Source organism: Schistocerca piceifrons, chromosome 8, assembly GCF_021461385.2.
Source record: "Schistocerca piceifrons isolate TAMUIC-IGC-003096 chromosome 8, iqSchPice1.1, whole genome shotgun sequence".
NCBI classification, from domain to species: Eukaryota; Metazoa; Arthropoda; class Insecta; order Orthoptera; family Acrididae; genus Schistocerca; species Schistocerca piceifrons.
In genome coordinates, this window is record NC_060145.1 from 472,263,835 (window position 1) to 472,274,272 (window position 10,438).

The window sequence follows — 10,438 nt, forward strand, 5'->3', positions numbered from 1 at the left end:
AGACGACGTTAGCCAGTAGTACGCCTACTAGAACCGCACCACGACAGGAGCGGCCTCTATCCGAAGAGAATACAAGCGCAGCTCCTGCCAGTCTCGACCGGACAGTAGAAGACGCGCACTAGCAGACTCGGACTAGAAACCACGCACTAGAAGGGCCGTGATTCGTGATCACTATGAACTTGTGTGAATTACTTGTATGGACATTGCATGTAGCGAAGGACATTGATTATTTGCATGTCACCATTCGCTTATGTATTGTCAGTCTACTTTATTGTAATAAAAACGATTAATGTGATTTGCTTGAATTGTTGCTTAATTATCCGAGAAAGCAGCAGCCTATTGGCAACCTATAACAGACGAGTGGCCAGGGCACCACATCGACAGCAACGAGTACCTCATACAGCCCAACACAGAATTGATGTACAGCATGCAAGACGTCCTTCTGGGCCGTCACAGCACTGCCTTCCTCGGTCTTGAACGACGTGATACACGCAGTTGATGAAGAGTCTGACGTCGTATCAGATGATATAAAAATGTCAATTCATCCACTACCAAGGAACATGGTTTGGATTGAATCCTCAACCATTTCATTTGACGCTGCTTCAGCTGTACAGTTACGCCTTTAGACGCCCGACGTCCTCAGTCTGTGGGGGAGTCCGATGAGCACTTTAACAAAGTTAACGTAGAATAGGGTAGTAACATTCTTACATCATCCGAAATTGCCGCGCTCTATCAGGGCAGAAACGAATCAACGTTCACCGGAGCCTCGGCTTTACCGGTTGAACCCACTGAGCCGTGCGCGGCTCGCGTTTTCTTATTCTGTTTACAGGCGTCACTAATTTCCTGCATTACTCGCCCGCGAGCGGCAGCAGCAGCGCGTATCGATAAGTGCACTGACGTGCCATCTCTGGAGCGACCGATAGTATTTACGGGTCGTCGTGTGTCTGGCAGTCAGTTGGACCAGCAGTGCAGCCGGGAAGCAGCAGCAGTGAAGTCGGGGGACGGAGCGCCGGTGAGGCGCGGACAGCCAGTGCCCGCCGACCGCTGGCGACACACGTGAACTGTCCGACGGAGGGAGGTTGGAGCGGGACGATCGCTAGTCGCTCGTTGCGTTGATCGTCTCATCGGCCGACGTATATTTGGTGCTTTCACCGTTTCCGGGCCCGGGCAGGAGCAGCGAGGAAGTCTCCGTGGCGCGTAGTTTGGCTGGGTCCGCTGGTGGCGTCCACTCGCGGTCGGAGTGCGAGGGGCTGTTCCCATTGCTACGAGGTTCGCGGCCTTCCCATCCCGAACAAGAAAGTTGAGCCTCTACTTAATCTACCAGCCAGCCCCTACTGTTCACATTGTGTCGTTTGAATTTCGTTGTGGGCTGTTGGGACATTTCGGTGAGCAACAACGTGTGTTTTCAAGTTGGCGAAATTCTAGCTACCCTCCTCTGGAGTTTAACTTGATTATTTTTTGAATTGAAGTGCACAAGCGGAATCTTCTGCCTTGTGGCCGTTAACGTTCCAGTTACCTGCACTGGCCGTTGACATAAATTCAGGCAGAGTATTTTCCTCGTCGTGTTGTAGCTGTCCAGCACGGCGTGTAGTTTGACAGCTGAATGTGTAATTCATTGTGGGCGCCGATATCTTCTACCTTGTTCCATTGAACTCCCTGTTATGTGGTGGTCGGGTGGACCGGTAGTTATCCTTTTGTATGTCCATCCTTTTAGCAGGACGTCTCTGGGACGACAGCCATTTACTATCGTGACAAAAAATAAAAACACCTACAGCCGTCCTTAAGATTTTATTTTATTTTGTCGCTACCAGTCTCGACGCTTCAGCCTGATGATGACGCAATGAAGGGTTGAAACTGGTAGCGACAAAATAAAATAAAATCCTAAAGACGTCTGTAGATATTTTTATTTTTTGTTACGGTAGTTATCCTGTCATTTGGTCCGTTGACTGGCTGTCGGTTGGGTTGCCGTCGGATTAAGAATTGTTCGGCCGACTGCCTGTCTCACCTGAGCGAGCGTTAGTATTTGAATTATAGGCCGACTCTTGGAAATTTCTGAGCGCCATTTGATGTACTGTCTTTTCTTATGTGTCCTTCTTGTTTGTTTATGAATGGCTTCTAGCCGATTTTAAATTAGTTTTGCCCTTAATGCTTGAGACTGTTCTGGCCTTCAGCCTGATTTTAAGAAATGTTTTAAGATAAGGCCTCTTGCTTTTTAAATTCAAAATCCTGTTTTTGAGTCTTTAGTTATTGGCCTTGAGCCGATTTTAAATTAAAGTTGTTTTGCTCTTAAGGCGTGAGATTGTTTGGGCCTTCAGTCTAATTTAGAGAAATGTTTTAAGATAAGAGCTTCTGTCTTTTATAATTCAAATTCTTGTTTTTGAGTCTTAATTGATTGGCCTTCAGCCGGTTATAAATTAAAGTTGTTTTGCCCTTAAGGCGTGAGACTGAATGGCACTTTTAGTTGGAAATTAAGTTCTAAAATTAATTTTTGACTTGCTCTGTTTTTAATGTTTTCTTTACTCTTGTAATGTTTGTCAAATGAATAAAGCAGTATGTTCAAGTGCGACTGACAGCCACTCATTTTGGCCCCTTTCCCCAAATTAAACTACCTGTCGTGTCCTGCGTGTGTAGCAGGGGATCTCACCCACCATTCCAAAACGGAGGCATTTCGTAAAGATGAATGGAGACTACGGTCCCAAACTTCCCAGATCACCGCATCTAGTGATATATCCCCGAATCACCACATCTAGTGATATATCCCCAAAGTGCACCACATTCAAAATCCAAAGCGATCGAAACAAATTCACCGATCGTCACGAGTGATTTAAAGCAGCAGTCTCTACACAGTGGCTCGTGAAGTTGGTGGGGATGACATCGACAGCCAAAATCCCGTCACTTATCGTAAAAGATAAATAAAATCTGTCTAACCTACCGCTAGAAGTAGTGGTAAAAATGTTAATTTGACAAGACTCGGATATTTACAAATCCAACATCTTGCAATTCCCTGCAGAAATTGAAACTGGGAGATTGATCTACAGGACGCAACTAACAGTTACAATTGCCACCTCTCAAAATAGTCTGCTGACTTTTCTGTAACAAATGAACCAACTCTTCCTTATAAAATCGGAAACGATCCTAAGTGCGTTCGGTGGTATCGATTGGTGCATAAAGGAGAATCATGGTCAGGTGAAGAAAAGTACTCCACAGCTCAAAAAAAAAAAAAAAAAAAAAATACTTTGGAATATTCGGGAGCCACGTTATACACAGTGCAAAAATGAGACAGAGAAAAGCGAATAATACGACATACGCGTAGGAATCATAGGCAAAACGAGGCAGCGAAGCATAATCTAAAAATAATAAACAGAATTCCATCTGCTGACCAACTTAATGACGTGATCAGTAAGTGTCAGGGTCCATTGCTGAGTCCTCCGAGGAGTCAAACGTTGCGGAGCTTGCACATCCGCCTCTGACATCTTTATGTTTTTCCTTTTTAAGCGCCACCGCACCCTCAGCCTGGACTCGCTGTTTATAACAACGACCAGGCATTCAGGGATATAGGCGATTCTTGAAGATTAACCAAAGTAGGAGTCAAAAAAGGAGCCGCAGAGGCCCACTCCACAGGATGGGATCCATGCAGTTCAGATCGACGCACAAGAGAGGGTCAGACTTGGCAACGTCTGGATCGACAGGTGGTATTTTCTGGCCATCAATCGTTTGCAGTAGGTCTTTCCAACGTCACCTGGATGGTTTCCTCAGGGGAAAAGTGAAATTTAGGGTCGCTTCAATTTGCTGCTGTTGAATCATTGGAACACCACAAGGCTCTACGACGTTCTCCTCCTTAGGTGGTTCCGGAGGAGCTCCCTCAACAGCGGGAGGAACACTAGGAGAAACTCTAGAGACCTCCGCAGTTGTTTTCACGCCTTCGACCCCGTCAGTAATGCAGGAATCAGCACTACAAGATACATCAACCGAGAAACTTACCTCAGGAAGGGCTGAGTGAGGGGCAGACGTATCCGACTCCTAGCCATCCTGCATACGACGTCTATTATGTTGCACTGCGGACACTGCCGGCTTGGCAACAACAATCTCAGGCCCGTGTTACGAGGGTAACGGCAGAAAGTTGGGAACAGTAAGCTGAGCGTCCCTTTGTTGCTCCATTGTACCCGGGAAGACGTGGCACCAACCTCATTAGCAGCAGAAACGAGATCAGCCAATGTCAGTTTTCGACGCTGCCCAGATGAGGCCTTCAGTACAAACACCCGCACGCGGACAATTAGATCGACGGCGGCCACTTTCATTTGCAGGGAAGGCACTTGCCCACTATACACTTTATCAATGCGGTAACCCTCAGTGACCAATAATGAAAAAAGGCGTCCACGCGCGTGCGACGCTGCGGTGAGGCACTAAACTAACAGCCTTCCCGCCTGGAGCTCGAGGCGGAGCAACGGAACTGCCGCTAGACCATGAGCAGTTATGTTGTTGCCATATGATACCTCTTTTCCGTATTTACTGAAACGAAAATTCAAAGCAAGTTGCCTAGCTTTGCACTACTTTGAAATCTTTAATGTGTCAGGTTACTAGGGCAGCTTTTTGTTGACACTGTGTGTCTTAACCCTCGTTCTACATCTAAGGGTCAGTATGACCAGAGAGCGACAAACACACGCCTGCGTGAGTGGCAGATGGAGAGGAAGAAATACATATTCAAAAACGATTGTTCCCTAAAATGTTAAAAATGACACACTGCACGTAAAAAATAAGTTGAGTCAAGGAGACCCGACATTGTTGAACATGTCATGCCATTTCACGTTGTGACCGAAAGTTAATAATGGCGGCAGTAATAAAAAATTTAATGAGAAGTGCATATTCACATGCCCAATGAACGTCCCTGCACCTCATTATTGGTCATATCCTAATATACTTTTAAGATGTTTCTCGTAAGTCACGCGGCTTTTAATATGCTATGTCGAGTGCTCAAAGACAGCAACTGAAGTACTACGCCACTCCCTTTACATACAAAAGCTTCATCAGGCTTTTCTTAGAAGATGACTCGCATGTACGGATCGCCTCGCCCACACAGGCCACAGACACTGCAAGTATTTTCAGATGAATGGACAGCGCCGTAAATCGAAGGAAGACACGCAACGCAGACAGGTCTATACACGGTTTACGAAACAAGGAAGGTGGAACCTCTACAGACGAGAATGACTCAGCAAACAAAAAATAAATCTGAAGCACAAATGTCAAGCAGTGTCTTAGCAACACTCACGCGAGGAAATATAACTGCTCATTGCAAGTTTCGCAGTAAAAACTTCACAAGGAACACAAATTTTCTGTGCCTAAAAATCCCAAAGAATGAACAGCAAACAAACAAAACAGACTGAATATGATCATGTTTCATTTCAGTCCTGTCTATGACAGTAAAATGTTAGTTAGTGAATAGTAAAATTCTGATCCTAGTTGCATTTGGACCTCATCTACCTTTTACAACATCTTCAGAAAATTGTGCTCCGTAATCATTCCTGTTGGGTATGTGTGCAAATATAATTATTTACAACGGCTAAATAGTTCACTTTCAAATCTAATTGAGTAGTCTCATCAAAAATGAATAGTAAAAAAGGACGTACGGGAGATTATGTGCTTGTACCGAAAATTTAGACTAAAGTTAATAAGAAGAAAAACGTCAATAAAGTCCTTGGGCAATGTAAGCTCGGCGGAAGAATTTAACACTCAACTTTTAGGTCTTCATATCTGCTTTGCTGCATTCGCCCTGCTGTCCTTAATACGTTGCTGTAAGAAACTGTAGCAATATTGCCACATCGTAGAAATCATCAGTAAAAGTTCAGGAGTTGCAATGAACTCTCTTATTACCACTTGGAGGTGGTGTGGAGCAACGAACTATTAGTTTTACAAACTGACTACACCTTGACTCTCTGAAAACTAGCTACAATCTGCGTAACGAAAGTGCTGTTGCACGTCTACTTATATTTTTAGTAGCAATCAATAGTAGAGCACTTTCCCGCGAAAGGCAAAGGTCCTGAGTTCGAGTCTCAGTCCGGCACACACTTTTAACCTGCCAGGAAGTTTCATATCAGCGCACACTCCGCTGCAGAGTGAAAATTTCATTCTGGAATCAAAAGTATTGTTTAAGATGCAGATTTACAAAATTACAACAGAAAATTAATGCAGAGAGAAAAACTGTGAACAGCGTAATTCAAGTACATTACTTCCTGAGGATTATGTATAGGTAATTTGTGAAATAAACAATTTAGAGCTGTGAAACAAGAAAACAACGAAAATTAATGATGCGAATAATATTTCATTGATTTATAAGCAAAATATAAGTGTTGTGTCTAGACAAGACAGCCTAGACACAATGAGAGGAAGCCGAAAGGCACGCGCTAAGCTCAAGCAGATGGGCGTGAGGTCTGAAACAGGATACGTAATGAATGCTATAAAGAAAAGTACGTAGCTGCTGGAATACTTAACTTTAATCCATCCTTGTGGTACATCGCTCTTGACGAGACAAGTGAGACTCTTTAGATACAAGCTATGTAAGGCTAATGGCGCCTTGCTAGGTCGTAGCCATTGACTTAGCTGATGGCTATTCTAACTATCTGCTCTGCAAATGAGCGAGGCTTCGTCAGTGTGCATCGCTAGCTACGTCGTCCGTACAACTGGGGCGAGTGCTAGTCCGTATCTCGAGACCTGCCTTGTGGTGGCGCTCGGTCTGCGATCACACAGTGGCGACACGCGGGTCCGACATGTACTAATGGACCGCGGCCGATTTAAAGCTACCACCTAGCAAGTGTGGTGTCTGGCGGTGACACCACAATAAGTTGCGTCGTTTTCATAACATAAATTGGAGATACAAATTAAATATGCACTCATTTAATAGTGACCATACAGCTCAAAATGATTGCTAGGGATGAAAATCAGTATATGTTCACATTTGTAATAAAGGACTGCAAAATTTCTCTTTAATTACAAATGATGTTGCAAGGATTTTACATTGCTGACCTATTATACTCAAACTTTGATCAAATAAAGCATACTATGCGAAGAGAATAAGAGGCAAATATAATTTCTTGTGAAAATTGGTAGTCATTAAAGAATTTAGCTAATTAGTGGCTTCAGTGTTGATAAAATTATTCCTACCAATTAAAGAGTGAGGATATTCAACACACTTGAATCTGCTGTAATCATGAGCTTTCTATTTCGCTTCTAACCAAAACTTCTTTATTAATTTCTATGTAACTCACATAGTAATTAGTATCAACTTGCAATATTCGAATGTCTGACAATATTTTATATGCTTCTCTGAGGCTTAATGGCTCTTTGGATGGTTTTCTGTAACATCGGAAATTCGTCTTGTGTTTTCAAAGGAACCATCCCAGCAATCGCCTTAACCAATTCAGAAAAAGCGTGTCACATGTGTAAATCTCTTACCATTTAATCCCCCAACATATTATTGAAATGTACAGGTGGAAAGACATTTCGCAGAGAATTAATTGATCAGGTAACTCAAAATCAAATTTGTCGGGAAGAAAAAAGGTGGAGATCGGTTTTGTTAAGATTATTTTCCATAGCATGTTTCCTTGTTGAAAGAAATCTTCCAGTAAGAAGCGACCATGAAGTACTGGGAAGCTCAGGTAATGGAAACTTTAAGGACAAGTAGAATTAAGAGCCAAGTTTGGTCCCGTATTAAATGATCATAATAAACGTGTGGCGAAAACTGCAAGTTTTGGCCTGCTGTAGTGGCCGAGCGGTTCTAGACGCTTCAGTCTGGAACCGCGCTGCTGCTGCGGTCGCAGGTTCGAATGGGGCATGGATGTGTGTGATGTTCTTAGGATAGTTAGGTCCTAAATCTACATCTACATGATTACTCTGCAATTCACATTTAAGTGCTTGGCAGAGGGTTCATCGAACCACAATCATACTATCTCCCTACCATTCCACTCCCGAACAGCGCGCGGGGAAAACGAACACCTAAACCTTTCTGTTCGAGCTCTGATTTCTTTTATTTTATTTTGATGATCATTCCTACCTATGTAGGTTGGGCTCAACAAAATATTTTCGCATTCGGAACGGAAAGTTGGTGACTGAAATTTCGTAAACAGATCTCGCCGCGACGAAAAACGTCTTTGCTTTAATGACTTCCATCCCAACTCGCGTATCATATCTGCCACACTCTCTCCCTTATTACGTGATAATACAAAACGAGCTGCCCTTTTTTGCACCCTTTCGATGTCCTCCGTCAATCCCACCTGGTAAGGATCCCACACCGCGCAGCAATATTCTAACAGAGGACGAACGAGTGTAGTGTAAGCTGTCTCTTTAGCGAACTTGTTGCATATTCTAAGAGTCCTGCCAATGAAACGCAACCTTTGGCTCGCCTTCCCCACAATATTATCTATGTGGTCTTTCCAACTGAAGTTGTTCATAATTTTTACACCAAGGTACTTAGTTGAATTGACAGCCTTGAGAATTGTACTATTTATCGAGTAATCGAATTCCAACGGATTTCTTTTGGAACTCATGTGGATCACCTCACACTTTTCGTTATTTAGCGTCAACTGCCACCTGCCACACCATACAGCAATCTTTTCTAAATCGCTTTGCAACTCATACTGGTCTTCGGATGACTTTACTAGACGGTAAATTACAGCATCATCTGCGAACAACCTAAGAGAACTGCTCAGATTGTCACCTAGGTCATTTATATAGATCAGGAACAGCACAGGTACCAGGACGCTTCCCTGGGGAACACCTGATATCACTTCAGTTTTACTCGATGATTTGCCGTCTATTACTACGTACTGCAACCTTCCTGACAGGAAATCACGAATCCAGTCGCACAACTGAGACGATACCCCATAGGCCCGCAGCATGATTAGAAGTCGCTTGTGAGGAACGGTATCAAAAGCTATCCGGAAATCTAGAAATACGGAATCAACTTGAGATCCCCTGTCGATAGCGGCGATAAGTTTAAGTAGTTCTAAGTCTCGGGGACTGATAACCTCAGATGTGAAGTCCCATATTGCTTAGAGCCATTTGAACCATTTGAACATGGAAGGTTTGCTACTTAGTTAAGTAAGGACATACAAAATAAAATCATTACCCTAACTACTGATGAGACTATATCAGTCACAAAGGATACCATACCCAGAAATAAACATTATTCAATAATATTGGACGGTACACCAGATTTAAGTCACAAGGAACAATTCAGCGTGGTTTTAAGACTGGTAGATGCGTTTTCCAAACGTTGCGACTGATACACCTATTCAAGCGAGTGACGCTACTGGAACATATTTTACAGAATTGTTACTTCGGATACGATACTGAAGAGACAAAGAAACTGGTACACCTGCCTAATATCGTAAAGCCCCCCCCCCCTCCAATCACGCAGAAGTGCCGCAACAAGACGTAGCATGGACTCGGTTAATGTCTAAAGGAATGCTCGGGAGAATTTACACCATGAATCCTGCAGGGCTGTCCATAAATCCGTAAGAGTACGAGGGGGTGGCGATCTCTTCTGAACAGCACGTTGTAAGGCGTCCCAGATATGCTCAATAATTTTCATGTCTGAGAAGTCTGGTGGCCAGTGGAAGTGTTTAAACTGAGAAGAGTGTTCCTGGAGCCACTCTGTAGTGGGTGTGGCATTGTCCTGATGGACTTAACCGTCGGAATGCACAATGGACGCCGCAGCTCGTGGTCCCGCGGTAGCGTTCTCGCTTCCCGCGCCCGGGTTCCCGGGTTCGATTCCCGGTGGGGTCAGGGATTTTCTCTGCCTCTTGATGACTGGGTGTTGTGTGATGTCCTTGGGTTAGTTAGGTTTAAGTAGTTCTAAGTTCTAGGGGACTGATGACCATAGATGTTAAGTCCCATAGTGTGCTCGGAGCCATTTGAATTTTTTTGCACAATGGACAAAAATGGATGCAGGTGTTCAGACAGGATGCGTACGTACGTATCACCTGACAGAGTCGTATCTAGACGTATCAGGGGTCCCATATCACTCCAACTGCATACGTCCCAAACCATTACAGAGCCTCTACCAGCTTGAACAATCCCCTGGTGACATGCAGCGTCCATGTATTCATGAGGTTGTCTCCACATCCGCACACGTCCATCCGCTCGATTCAATATGAAGTGAAACTCGTCCGACCTGACAATGTTTCCGGTCATCAACACTCCAGTGCCGGTGTTGACGGGCCCAGGCGGGGCCTAAAGCTTAGTGTCGTGCAGTCATCAAGGGGACACGAGTGGGTCTTCGGCTCCGAAAGCTAATATCGATGATGTTTCGTTGAATGGTTCGCACGCTGATACTTGTTGATGGCCCAGCATTGAAATCTGCAGCAATTTGCGAAGGGGATGCACTTCCGTCACGTTGAACGATTCTCTTCAGTCGTCGTTGTCCCGTTCTTACATATTCATGGTA